The sequence below is a fragment of the Sciurus vulgaris genome (assembly GCF_902686455.1).
Source record: "Sciurus vulgaris genome assembly, chromosome: 2".
Taxonomy (NCBI): Eukaryota; Metazoa; Chordata; class Mammalia; order Rodentia; family Sciuridae; genus Sciurus; species Sciurus vulgaris.
In genome coordinates this window covers 182,222,149-182,236,410 of record NC_136462.1, presented here as the reverse complement: position 1 = coordinate 182,236,410, position 14,262 = coordinate 182,222,149, and the positions used below count along the sequence as shown (strand labels likewise).

General features: G+C 50.1%; 1 protein-coding gene across 4 annotated transcripts in view; it reads right to left on the bottom strand.

Annotated features, from left to right (window-relative positions):
• EPB41L1 (erythrocyte membrane protein band 4.1 like 1) overlaps positions 1 to 14,262 on the bottom strand; it is a 118,542-nt gene that overhangs the window by 57,375 nt on the left and 46,905 nt on the right. The window contains exon 1 of one of the 4 annotated variants that reach the window (XM_079128106.1): positions 9,699 to 10,013. The exons of the other annotated variants lie outside the window; for them this stretch is intronic. The gene's annotated coding sequence lies outside the window, so the exon portion shown is untranslated. Of the gene's footprint in view, positions 1 to 9,698; positions 10,014 to 14,262 lie in introns of those variants that run through there. 4 annotated transcript variants of the gene reach the window in all.

Genomic DNA, 14,262 nt, shown 5'->3' with positions numbered 1-14,262 from the left:
GAGGAACTGAAGCATAGAAGTTAAGTAAGCTGCCCAAGATCACATAGCTAATAAATGACAGTGCCAGAATTCTGGGCTGCATTCACCAGGACTGCATTCACCTTGGGAGAACTTCATGGCTCCCAGCCAGTCAGCCTCTTCTGAAGATTTCTCAGACCTTAAGCACCCGATTTTTCCATCCATATTCCTGATATTATCCTTCTTATTTTATTGATGAAAACACACAGGCTCAAAGAGACAAAATGATTCACCCAAGGTTATAGGGCCATGCCAGGTCTCTCTTACTCCCAAGTCCTTCCCACTAGATGGCATTTCAGCAGCCTCAGTGGCTCAACTGATACTAATTTCTCCCAGGGGAGAAGCTGGCCAAGGAAGGACTTCCTGATAGAAAAGCAAACGCATTGGGAAAAGCTGCACTGGGAATCAGGATGACTGCTTCCTGTTTCCATGCTGCCACTTCCTACCTGATCACCTCTTTCTCAGTATGAGTCTCCTCGTCTGTCAAACAGGAATAAGAGCCCCTGTCCTCCACATCAGAGTAATGCCATGGTGCTAAAGGCATTACAGAGAACGGAAGGACTGTGAGAGCCATGGCTGAAGTCCCATCAAAGTTAGAGGAGAGAATGTTGATGTCATGGATCTGAGAAGCACGTCTTTGCACACACACATAGCAGCAGAACAACATGAGGTCACACACAACCACATGTGTCCGCAGCCATGAACACTGTCCCCCTATACAGAAAGGCTGTCTCTTCTAAATCTTTGACACTGATGACACCAAATACTTCTGCACAGACGCTATTGGGAATTCTGAACCAGGTGAGAATAGAGGTAGCAGCAGGAAGAAGGGGAGAGAAGAGAAAGAAGGAAGTGAGGAGAAACAAGAGAGAGAGAGAGAGAGAGAGAGAGAGAGAGAGAGAGAGAGAGAGAGAGAGAGCGCAGAGAGCAGGAGGCACCAAAAACAAAGAGAATGCCAGGCAGAAGAAACTCTTCTGTTGTTTTTAATAAGTACAATTACCAAGACAAATCTTCTTTCTCTTTTGGGAGGTCAGGAGGCACATCTCTCCCATCCCCCTGCAACAATGCCTCCTACGCTGGTACCTCCACTTGCACCCCCAGATCCATGTCCTGCTTAAAGAAAGGAGAGGCTGACCCATTGAACTGTCCCTTGAGACCCTTGCCTGCTGCTTCTGTTTGGGTTTGACCAATATAGAAGGTGCTGGCAGGGGGGCAGAGGGCAGAAGAAGAGATGTGTTGAGTATACCTTCCCCAACTTCCCTCCCTGTGGGTCTAGGGGTAGCCAAGCACAGGTAACACTGATCCCTCAGGATGAGGGACATTCAGGATGAGGGTGGATGACGGATTCTGTCATTGTTAGTTTGTAGGTGCCTCAGTGCCCCTGAGGGTTCTCTCTACCTGCTCACACCTGCATTAACATCTCCTCAGCTGAAGCATCTGAGGAGAATTCTGTTCTCTGCCAGAGTGTGCTGATACACCACCTGGCACAAAGTGTGTATGAATCAGGGGAGGGGAGCCTGGGAAGAGGCAGCATGGTCCAAGAGGCTTAGGATGACAGGGAAAGACTAGGAGACCTTTGGCAGGTCTCTTGACCTCCCTGTGCCTCAGCTTCTTTATTTGTAAAATCATGAGGATAACCTTGCATACATGAAAGGTTCACTGTGAAAACTCTTGCATTCCCTGGAAGAAGGAAATACGGGATTGCTTTCCTTCTCCTCTGTATCTTCCAATTTTTCTACTATTATGTATTTCTTTAGAAGTCAGAGAAGGAAAAGAATTAAAAGAAAAACAGAGAGTGGGCTAGGGAAGTTTATTCTCCTCTCTCAAACACTAGAGACGGTCCCTTGTCACAAGAGGTTCCCCATATGGAACATGCACTTCCTCCAGGGACCCTCTATGGATGAATGTGAATGAAGTGACTGGAGGGTGCTGACTGTGCCCCTCCCAGCCAGGTCCCAAGGATCTAAAAGGGAGCTGAACCGCAGTCATCCTTACCAGTGGGTGCTCAGGTCTAACTGGACATGGCACTAGGGAGGTGACAATTTCTCATGGCCTGCAGTATCCATGGGCACCGCATTAAATAAAACCAAGCGATGTGAAGAGGCCGCTACTGTCAGCATTGGCTTCTTGCCCAAGTTTCACATACTCTGGCAAAGCCACAGACTGAGGTGCAGTTGTGGGTCGGGGACCACGTGATAGCCCAGATCTGCAGAGTAACGACATCAGAAAGGAGAAGTGCCTCCTGCTTGGACCATGCTGATGATGTGCATGAGGCAGCCCAAACCTCCCGCTAGCAAGGCATCCCCTGAAAGCCAAGCAACGTGATACTACCTTCTGGGCTTTACCTCATTCGCACTGTGCTGAGGCCACTCAGGGCAGGGAGTCTGATTCCCCAGGTCAGCTTGGCTGGTCAAGATCACACAGCTACTTAGTTTGAGTACAGCCAGGACTAGGACCCAGGTCTACTGGCTCACAGCCCAGTGCTCATCCCCCTCAGTCCTGCTACATCCCACGACCTCCAGCTTGCTATAAACCATGTAACCAAAGCTACCGTTGCCCTGGATGTAGAATCATAGCAGCAGTATCAATCCCTCCCACACGCAGGGTGCTTTACAATTTAAAGGATCTTTTATAAACCTCATTTTGCTTGGACCTCACCAATCAGCCGCTTCGGAGCCAGAGCTGGAATCCTAACTCCACAAGCTTGGTGACACTGGACAGGTATTTAACCTGAGAGCCAATGTGAGCAGGTAAAATGAGAATAATAACCCCTGTATCTCAAAGGCATTTAGTGAGAATGAAACAAGATAATGCACACGAAGCTCTCTCTGGCACAAGATTTGACATACAGCAGATACTCAGCAGGTGGTAGCAATGGTTCTGATCAGGAAGGCATCGCTACCATACAGATGGACAAACTGTGGTTTACACAACACAAAGACTGTTCAAGGACACTCAGAGATTGAGCAGTAGCAAGACCCAGGTACAACTTACAGTATCCTAAGAGAATTTGAAATGTTCACAGGTGAGTACTATACTGGGTAAGGGAAAGAAGGGGTCTCTCTGGTACATCCGCACCTTTTGAGGGTAAGAGAGACACACAGTCTCTTCCAAGCAGGCCAGCCTCAGCTAGGAAGAGAGGAGGGGAGGAGAGAGAAGGGGAAAAATGGAGGAGAAGCAGCAACCCTTCAAGGGCAATTCTCATAGTCTCACGGTTTCAAACCTCTTCTCTCACTTGATTTTCATTAATTGTTTAAACACTGTGAGAGTTCACTGTCGGGGTTATTTAGAACAGAATAAAATTGGAAACAACTTTAAATTTCCATCAACAGAGGTTGACCCAATTAGTTAGGATTTATCCATTAGAAATTAATTACAGCCGGTGCAGTGGTGCCCGCCTATAATTCCAGAGACTCAGGAAGCTGAGGCAGGAGGATCACAGTTCGAAGCCAGCCTCAGCAACTTAGCGAGGCCCTAAGCAACTTAGGGAGAACCTGTCTCAAAATATAAAGGGCTGCCTATGTGACTCAGTGGTAAAGCATCACTGGATTAAATCCCCAGTACTACATAAATAAGTAAATAACTACATACACACATACATACATACACCTGGGCATGGTGATGCAGGTCTATAGTTCCAGTTACTCAGGAGGGTGAAGCAGGAGGATCACAAGTTCAAGGCCAGCCTAGGCAACTTAGCAAGACCCTATCTCAAAATAAATTTTAAAAGGCTAAGGATAGGGCTGGGGTTGTAATTCTGTGGCAGAGCACTTGCCTAACCTGTGTGAGACACTGGGTTCAATCCCTAGCACTACATAAAAAAATTAACAAATAAAATAAAATAAAGGCATGCTGTCCATCTACAACTTCAAAAAAAAAAAAAAAAAAAAAGGCTAAGGATGTAGCTTAGTGGCAGAGCACTTGCCTTATCATGCATCTGGGTTCAATCCCTAATACCACACACACACACTCTCACACACACAATCCTTAGCACCACATAAAAATAAATAAAATAAAAGACCATCTACAACTAAAAAAAAAAAAAAATTGTTTTTTAAAAAGGGGATGAGGGCTGGGGATACAGCTCAGTTGACAGAGTGCTTGCCTTGCAAGCACAAGGCTGTGGGTTCAATCCCCAGTACCTCAAAAAAAAAAAAAAAGAATACACACCACACAAAAAAAAGGGGATGGCACTGTAGCTCAGTGGCAGAGCACTTGCCTGGCATGTATGAGGCACTGGGTTTATATGCGGATTCTCAGCACCGCATATAAATAAATAAAATAAAGATCCATTGACAACTAAAATATGAATAAAAAAGAAAAATGCAAGTTATAAAACAGTAATGCATTTCATGATCCCATTCTTGCTTCCATGTTTATGTAAGCATAAAAACTATCCTGGAAAGATGCATACTATCACTGTTACTTCCAGAGAGCAGGATTTTGGTGTAGTGGCTGAAGAGAGAACACACTTCCAAATTATTAGGATTTTTCATGAATTTATTTTGTAATTAAAACCAAGGAAAAAATAAGTATAACATCAAAGAAAGGTTTGTTTGGGTCAGTCTTACTTATTTCATGGTACTTACTTGCCGTAACTTGACTTCTTCCAATCTCTATCTATGGTCAGAACTAATTTTACATGACTGTAATCTGAATGCTCATAATTTTGTGGATTATTCTCATTTCACATTAATTGTATCATAAATATCTTCACATTATGACATCATTGCCATGACAGCTAAGGTTTATGGGTGCTTTGCTATGAACCATGTGAAGAGTTTTACAAGCCTTGCACGAAGTCTTCATGACAACACTAAAAGCAGGTATGTGGACTATCGACGTCACAGACGGAGAGACTGAGGCTTGAAAAACTCATTTGCCAAGGCCTCACAACTGGTAAGGATAGAAATAAGACTTAAACGCTGGTCTGTGTGACTCCCAAGTCCTCATTGGGACCTTTCCATCCTACTCCCCTCATTGATACAAATGGTCCCTCACTGACGATTCAATTTGCGATTTTTTTTTTTTTTTTACTTTACAATGATACAAAAGCCAGATGCATTCTGTAGAAACCACACTTAGAATTTTGAACTTTGATACTTTTCTGGGCTAGCAATATGCCATAGGATACTCTCTTGGGATGCTGAGCAGCAGTGAGCTGTACCTCCAAGTCAGTCGCTTGATCACAGGGTGGATAACCCATACTCGGTCCACTGTGTTGCCAAGTTAGGATGCTCAGTAGGCTAGGTGTATTCAATGCATTTTCAATGTAGGATATGTTCAAATTATGATAGGTTTATTGGAACACAACCCCACTGTAAATGGAGGAGCATCTGTACTGAGTAGTAAGAAGAATATGGCAAGAATGTGGCAGATACTGGGTCTTATATAACTTGTGTGATCTTGACCAAGTCACTTCCCCTCTGCTTGGTTCAATCATTCACTGGACAAGCATGTGCTGATCACCAAGTGTGAGGACAATGAATAAAACATGAACCCCGCCCTTCAGGAGATTAGAGGCTATCCTCAACTCTCAGGCAAGTAGGGATCTAACCCCCTACCCCTGCCCCTGTCACCAGGCAGTCATAAAAGCATGAGATGAACAAAGGATGCAAAAGAGCTCTGCCAGTACACAGCTCCATGTTCTGCGGGAAGGATTTCTGCGGCCGTTCGCCACTGCATATTATTTTATCCAGTGAACATTCCAAAACGTTCTCAATCATCTCCCTATTGTTGGACATTTAGTCCCAATTTGCTGCTATTATGGAGGAGCTCTCCAATGGGGATTTATCCAAAGGAAATAATTTAAAAGAAAAAAAAAAAAAAGCAGATGCTCAAAGAAGACGCCGCCTGATCTTCCCAAAGACTGAAGGGAGACCAGCCTTTCTTACACTCGGCAAGTTTCGAACTGAATTCCTGACCCAGGGGTCTTTCCCACTTCCACCTGCTCCTCCCCTATCCTGGCAAGCCATCCAAGGGACATCTTAGGGCAAGTTTTAACCTTCCTCCCTCCTGAGCCTTCCATGTCCCTAAGATGAGGCTTCTCTGCAAGGTCACAGTTCACCCCTTCCTAGTGGGTCATACAGCTGCCTAAAGGACCTTCCCAAAACACAGTTCTGTCATGCTCCTCTGCAGACCCAAATCCTGCAAAGGTCCCCAGAGCCTCCAGGCTCACATCAAGCAAAACACCTCAGCCTGACATTTAAGAGGGATGGCAGGGGAGAGGAGTAATGCTGACTGAGTTCCTGTGATGTGACAGCGCTATACGAGGGGCTTTATGTAACAGCCACAACACGGTCCCTCTGAGATAGGTGTGTTCATCCATGTTTCACAGATGAGGAAACTGAGCTTAGGCCAGCTAGTGATGTGCCCAAGGCTACATTGCTAGTATACAGCAGGGTTGTGACCATCAAACTTCATCAAAGACCTAAGCACAAGCTGACTTTCTGAGTCACCTTCCTGCTCTCCCTTCCCCTCCCCTCAACTATCTGTTCCCCCCCCCCCCCCCCCCCCGACAAACACATACCACCCACTCTTCTTCAAAGGCATCCTGATTCTTTTCCCTCTGACCCAGGCCAGTGGGCATTCTTTCCCAGTCATCAAACCCTACTTAGCCTTCAGCGTGCAGCCGAAAGGCCCCGGTCTTCCTGAAGGCTTTCCTGAGCACCAAAACAGGAATCCAAGTAAGCAGATGTGATCGTTTGTTCTTTACCTTTGCCCTGTCATGTCCAGGTCTCCCAACTAGGCTCTGAGGCCTCTGAGGAGTGGAATGCATTTAAATGGGTGATTGTTTCAAAGGGAACAAAACTAAGTATGACCTCTGAGAAGGTGCAGGTCATCAGGAACATGGCTCTGACCCATGCTGCCTCCCCCACCACCTAGCTGTACAACCTTGAGCTGCGTCTTTCCCTTGGTAAGCCTCAATGCTTCAATCTATAAAATGGGAAGAACAGCTGCCTCACAGGTTTTGTGAAAACTGTATGACTTATAAGCCCTTAAACCAGTGACTAGCACGCAATAAGAGTTCACTAAACTCCAACTGTCAATATTCTATCCAGTCTCCTGCCCACAAAAGAAGCAGTGCCAGTCTGCTCCCCTGCCCCCAACCCAGCCCCCCAGGTACAAGTCCCTGAACAGGGCCTCCTCTTCACAGTCCTGGCTGGTGCCATAGCCTTTCCACCCAGGTGGTTTCTGCTGGTGGAAACCCTACCAAATGTGGTAGGGGACAAGTGGTCAGTCTATCTTCCCAGAGAGCCAGTGAAAGAAGGCAGCCTGAAGCATCCCCACTTGAAGGGGATCCTAGCCATGACACAGGCCTGTACTGACCCCTCTCCAAGGGATCCCAGCCAGTCTCTCTTTGTCCCTACCCCTCAGGACCTCGGCAGTATTCAGGCCATAGAGCCACCCACGCTTCACAGAGTCAACACATGAACCTCTCTGCCTAGACCAGCCCTAGTCCACCAGTGAATTACCCAGCCCTGCTGGACACCAAGCTGGTACTTCCAGACCACTGCCCCCAGTATAAAGTCATAATAGTGGGAAAAGCTCTAGACTCAGCCACACTTTTCAGCTGTGTAATCCCAGGTAGGTAACACAACCCCTCTGAGCCTCAGTTTCTCATCTGTAAAAAGTGGATAAAAATAGCAGCAATCTGATGGGATTGCTGTGAGAGGATACAAAGCACTTATCGCAGTGCACGGCATACAGTAAGTGTCCAATGAATACCATCACTCTAATTGTGTAATCATTGATGTCACTCCAGGTATAGATTTCAGAGAAACCCAGAAAGGGGCCCACAGAGATGTCCAGGCTGGAGCTAACAGAGGTACTTGCTGTCTCAGCCTGTCTAGTCACTATGCCCTCTCTGCTGCCCCCTGGAGGCTCAATCTCTGGGCACAGGGCATTCTCTAGTTTCTGTATAGTTCAAGAGGGTCCAGGGCCACTAGCTACCCTTTCTCTCAGCCCTGGTCCATTATCTGTCTTGCTCACATTGTGGGGGGATGGCTGGTAGGCCAATATAAGACCCCTCCTAAGGAGCAGTTCAAACTGCAGGCTATAATGTCCAGTCCCTGGCAGAGTCCTATGTGGGAAACAGTCACAGCAGCAGGGAAGCAGGCTGTCAGAATCCCAGACCAGAGGTAGAAGTCCTGGGTACATTAGTGCTGGCTCTTCCTCCACTGCTATGTGACCTTGGACAAGTCACTCTTCCTCCTTAGGCCTCCATCTACCTTTCGATATTTACAAAGTGAGGACTATAGAATCCAGCCTTATTCTCATGTGGAGTTCTATGGAAGAAACACTTTAAGAGGCTCACAGAGCTGCGCCCAGGAACTGCCACAAGATTTTAACAGAAACAATGCCCCCAACCCTGATACCCTCCAGGACTGCCTTGAGGGGCCCCTGAGATCCCAGTGATCATGCAGCACACCCCACAAATACTATATACAGGTTTCTGGACAGGCATGGTCAGCAGAAACCAGCTCTGTCCCTGCTTGGGGCTGGCAGAGCCTGGTTGGGCCACAGAGGCTCAGAGAGGAGGCTGGCACAGGCTGCCTCTGCCGCAGGCACCATCTGGAGGCATGGGTGGGCCGCAGGCACACAGCGCCTCCATGCTCCACACCCTTGCCTGGGACAGGAGCTTCTAAGGGCACCGTCTTGGTCCCCAGTTCTCCACCTGGCCCAACTGCTGCTGATTCTGGAAGACTCCTAAATGCTCAGGCGAAGAGGAGATGTGGCGCAGCCGGACCCCACACAGCCGTGGAGAGATCCTAATTCTAGCCCTCTTACCCACCCACCTTGGGGTGCAGAGGAGGTGACATGTGGATCCAGAAGTGACGGTGGGAACACGTGGTGGTGCTTTCTCCCCCACCAATGCATTTCAGAGCTCTGGGCAAAAGCAAAAATCATGGCTGGGAGTGGAGAGAGGCCAGCATCACAGAACACCTTCCTAGTCCTTCTCCAGTCCTTCAAAGTCCCCATGGACCACTTTGGCCCATACAGTTCTGCCAGTCTATGACCTTAGCACCCAATAAATACCCTGGTGACTGCAGTCAACACCCCCCCTTGCTGGTCCCCAAGACCCGAGCCTCTTGGGGACCCCAGACCTCCCAAACGTGAAGATGCCAGGCACAACTGGCACCAGACACAAGTCCTCTCCCTCTAATCAGTGGGGACAGCTGCTGGCCAGGACAATGCCAGACCAGAGTCACAAAAGTCCTCGGGCTAAGATTCATGCCCTCTGCTCTGGGAGACTTGCAGTGTGGAAGGTTCTGTAACCAAAGGGTGAGGGTGAGGATGAGGGGCGAGCTCCCCAGCATCCAACCTCCAAGGTAGCAGAACTGCAGTATCTGAAGCCTGGAGGAGAAATCCGGAGCCCTGGGCCTCCAAAGGAGGCAGCAGGAGTGGCCTTCCAGAAGAGAGGGGGCCAGCCGCGGGCGCCCAGCACCCAGCAACCGCTCATCCTACAGCAGACACCAGTCAGTCCACCTCTCTCGGGGTCTTTGGGGAGGCTGCAGAGGTCGGAGGAACAACAAGGACCACCCCCACACTGGCCAGGGGACCAACAGCCAGCAAACTCAGTTCCCGGGGCTCGCCCGGATTCCCGGGGCTGGAGGCTGGGCCTAGACGCAGCACCCCGACCCCCAGTGCCACCTGAGCCCCCCGCCCCACGCGCCTACCTGGGCCTGGGGGTCCCCATCTCGGGCCGGCTGGGCGAGGGGCGGCCCCCTCGGCTCCTCGGGCCCGGCAGGCCGCGGGGCGGGGCGGCGCGCGGGCCGCGGCGGGCTCTGCGGAGCAGCCTGTTCGCGACACCCCCGCCCGCTGATGGATGCCGACTGCAGCAGCGGCGGTGGCGGCGGCGGTCGGCGTGCGCCGGGGGCTGGGCACAGTGCCCACAGCCCCGGGCCTGGCGCCCGACGCGCGGCCCGCCCCCGCCCGGCCTCCGCGCCCAGCCCAGGGGCGGCGGTGCGCCTGCCTCCGCACTCGCGGCAGCCCTGCCCCTGCCTCCGCCTCCTCCCGGCCGCCTCCTCGCCCCCTCCCTCCCGGCACCCAGGCCACCCCCCACCCCCGTGCCTGCCTCCCGGGCTGCTCCCGGACCACTGCGGGCTGCCTCGGTTCCCCCGACCCTGGCCCTGGCCAGCTGGCCTCTGCGCCAGGCCAATCTGTGTTGGGGGCTCGTTGGGGAGAGAGCGAGGGAGGAGAGGAAGCGGGGAGGATCCCTGACTCAGAAGGGGTGACTCAGCCTCAGTGGGCCTCCCATCCCACCCCAGCCAGATCCCCTCACCTCCCCTACAAGCACATCCCAGGGCAGAACCTGCCTGGGACTCAGCGCTCCTCCCCTACCAGGGAGGAGGCACTGCAATTGTCTCCAGGGAATCCTCTGGGCCTCTGCGTGTCTGAGGGGGTGGGGGATGTCTTAATCCATATGTGCATTGGTGACAATGACCCTAAGTGTTAGGGACCTAGTAGGGGCTGGGCCTGTGTATAGGTGTGTTTGCTGTGGAGGGTTGGGGGGCACCTTGGGTGTGCACCCAGCTTCCAGAAGGGGTGAGGGATGGCTAAAGGGCCTGTGTCAGAGGTCATGGCTCAAAACCAAGCTCAGCCCTGTTCCTCCCCTCTACCAGCACTGTTACAACTCAAAAAGCCAGTTAGACCAGGGCATCTCCCCCTTACTCAATGCACAGGTGGGGCCTCTAAGCACAGAGAACTCTGGGGTACAGAGTTTCCAGTCCAGCTCTGCCACTGGCTGAGTGAGTATCCTTGGCAAGTTGCTTCCATGCTTTGGGCTTCAGTTTGCAAACAATGAAAGAAAGACTCGGATGTGCCTGTCTCTAGGACCCCAGTTTATGGGGAAGGCCTGGGGAAGATGGGGTCAACCTACAACATCCTCAGATTTCTGCCCACACTGGCAGTGCATAGACCCCTACCTCCTAACCACCACCACCAGCCCCAAGCATACATATATCTTCCTTCATTCTTCCAGTCATTCCTGAGTACCTACTATGTGATAGCCACTGTTGTGGAACATAACACTGAGAGCCACAGAGGTCCAAAGCTGGGAAGCCATCCATATGTGAACAGAGCCATCTGTCCCCCCATGCTGCAGTTACCTCTGTTTCAACCTCACCAGTGGGTTATCCATTTCTACTCTGCTTGTCCCACACTCCAGAGACAGGCCACTCCGTCTCTCCTCACTTCTCTCTCAGAGTGGCTGCTCCATCATGGTGCCCTTCTATTCTAGGTGCTGGTCACAACCCCAGGGCCTCCACAGATGAGGCCATGCCCTCTCCCCAGAACCCCTCTGAGAACTCAACGTAGCAATTGTGTCCCTTTGCCCCACCCCCAAACCAGGGCTTCTACCCTCCAAGATAAACAGGACAAACTCCTTTGTCAGGTATCCCAAGGCATGGCTTCCAGTGCCTCCACTCTCCCTGCTGCCACGGCTCAGGAGTGGGCAAGAGTGGAGTGAGGCAGGCTGCTCCTGATGCTAGAGGAGCCACCTTCCCTCCAGACAGGAGGTGGGAAGATGGTCCAATTCGCCCAGGCCAACTCTTAAAGAACCAGGCTTCCTTAAAAGATTTCCTTTTTATCTCCTGGCCCCTAAATTAAGCACCTCAGGAAGCCTCACACTAGCCCTTAGAAGTGTGGCCCTGGGCATGTCACTGCCACTTGGGTCCCTGCTGTGTGAGTTCAATTCAAATGCATTTATTCAAACAAATGAATGAAAGAATCCATCAAATGTAGGAATTAGACCAGGTGAACTTACTGTTCCATGTGCACATCTGCTCAAAGTTTCCCGACTTCCTGCCTGCTGGCATTTTGTTTCCAAGTTCACTCTCCTCCGCTAGCTGGCCTTGCCAGCAGTGGGCTCCCAAGCTCCTGTGGGCAGGAGGCTCTGGGCTGCACAGCCAAGGCCCTCCCATTCCTTCTACTCAATTCCTCCCTGGTCCCCCTCCCCTCCCTTCCCCAGGCAGGATCACGCCCCTCATCCCCTGGGGCAGGGCTGCATTCCCATCCTTCTCAGCCACAAGGAGCCTCTCACTTTCCCAGGACAACTCCAGGACCAAGGCAGGATGTTCCCAGACTTCATTCTGAATTTATACCCAAAGGACCCAATTCACTTCCGGTCAATGGGCCCACACCAAAAATTGAGCTTCTTCTATGATTATTATTAGTTCTATTTCTGTTATTATTTTCTATGATTATTTTTTCTATTTCTATTATCCAGTTTGCCTAGGCATGGGAAATGGGCACAGGAACAGGATTCAATCCAGGACCACATCTCTTGAAAGTCCCCATAGAGAAATACCAGGGGCCCACATAGGGAAGAAGAGTCCGCCCCACAAAGAAGGGCTCTTCCATTCCTTAGATGTGAATTCTGCCTCCAGTCCTGCCTTTTCCAGTTATTTCTGTGTTACTTACACAAGTTATTTGACCTCTCTGAGCCCATTTTTTTACTTACAAATTGGGAGAAATTCTCCCTATTCCACATCTGTTGCTGGGCTACTGTGACAGGAGAAGTAAATGCTGGCAGATGAGAATGATAGGACCCCTGTCCCATCTCTGCTCTTGCCTAGGAGGTAAGAGAAATTCTTTCCTCTTAAATTTTAACTTAATGATGGAACTTTGAAGATGCAAAAGTCCAGAATACAGGAATAGATGAGTGGAAGTGATTCTCTCCACTGGAAGGCAAAACACATAACTGCCAGCCACAGGGCCTCAAGGTCACTGGTGGAGTCAAGACTCACCCAAATTCTTCAGGCAGGGCCCCTTCTGACCCCATCTGACCTTTCAAAGGAGGAAACCAAGACCCTGAGAAAAGCAGCAACTTGCAAAGTCACTGAGACATAGTGATCTCAGGATTCCCAGCCACTCTGTTCTGGGTGGGCAGGTGGGGTGAGGGGCAGTCCCAGCTGAAGGACTCAATGTGTCATTCAGCAAGTGGTAATGGTCACACAGAGCCAAGCCCTGGGCACTGGGGAAAGAGGAACTGGAGAGTCTCTGCCCTTGAATTCACAATCAACCCAGCAGGGGAGAACAGCAAATAACCCAGCACATCAAAGGGTACTGTAAAATTCATCTTACTGCTGCTCTGAGCGCTTCCTCTGTGCCTGTCACTAGGAACACATTCATTTGTTTAATCACCAAAACAATTCTCTGGCACTGAATTTGCTAATCCCTTTTCCAGATGAAGTAACTGAGGCTCACATGGGTTAATGTCTTGTCAAAGTCCAGGATGTATCTGCCAGATCTGCCTGATGCCACTCCCTGAGCTCCAACCCTTACAAACTTCTCCCCACCTCTAGAGCTATGCTAACCAATATGGTAGTCACCAGCCACACGAAACTGTGGAGCACCTACCTGTGATGTGGCATGCAAACTGAAATATGCTTCGATGTTAAAACATAACATATTTTAATACTTTTTCTATTAAAATGAATGTATTATGGATGCACTGGGTTTGTAAATATGTCATCAGAATAATTTCATCTTGTTCCATTTTAGTTATGAGCGTGTTTTGTTGTTTTGTTTTGTTTTGTTTGAGATGGGGTCTCATTATACAGCCCAGGCTGGTCTCTCAAATTCCTGGCTCCTCCGACCTCAGCTTCTCAAATTCTGGGACTACAGGACTACAGGCACCAGCCACCATGCCTAGTTGCTAGAAAATGTGGCTACTAGAAAATTTTAAATTGCCTACGTGGTCACATTGTATTTATTTGGGTCAGCACAAGTTTAAATACTCTGTGGTTTTAACCCAGCCCATGGGGATCAGGAAAGGCTTCCTGGAGGAGGGGGCAGCTAAGCCAAGCTGAGTTAAAGGAGAGGTCATGGGGAAGAGGGTATTCTAGGGCAAAAGAGCTGCAGGGCATCTGGCTCCATTCCCAGAGGGCTACAGGGCCTGGGTGGGCTGAGCTGCAGCCCCAGGCAGTTGACAGCTGGGCCAGAGGGAGGAAGCTACCAGAGCCAAACTTTTCAGAGTAGCAAGACCCACAAGCCTAGGAAGTTCTGCCTGGGCAAGCCTTTTCTCACTGACTGTTGGCATTCTCTGGAAGGCACGGCAGGGCAGCTATGTCCGGGCGGGGGAACAAGCAAGGCGGACAAGCAGTAGCACCCACCTGGCAGAGACCTTCCCCATTCAGTTCCTCTGGACTCCTCTAAGAAACTTCCCAAAAGCACTTCACCTTCCAGCCTACACCGTGAGAACCACGTGCTCCTGCATGAGATCCTGTTCCAATGTGGGAT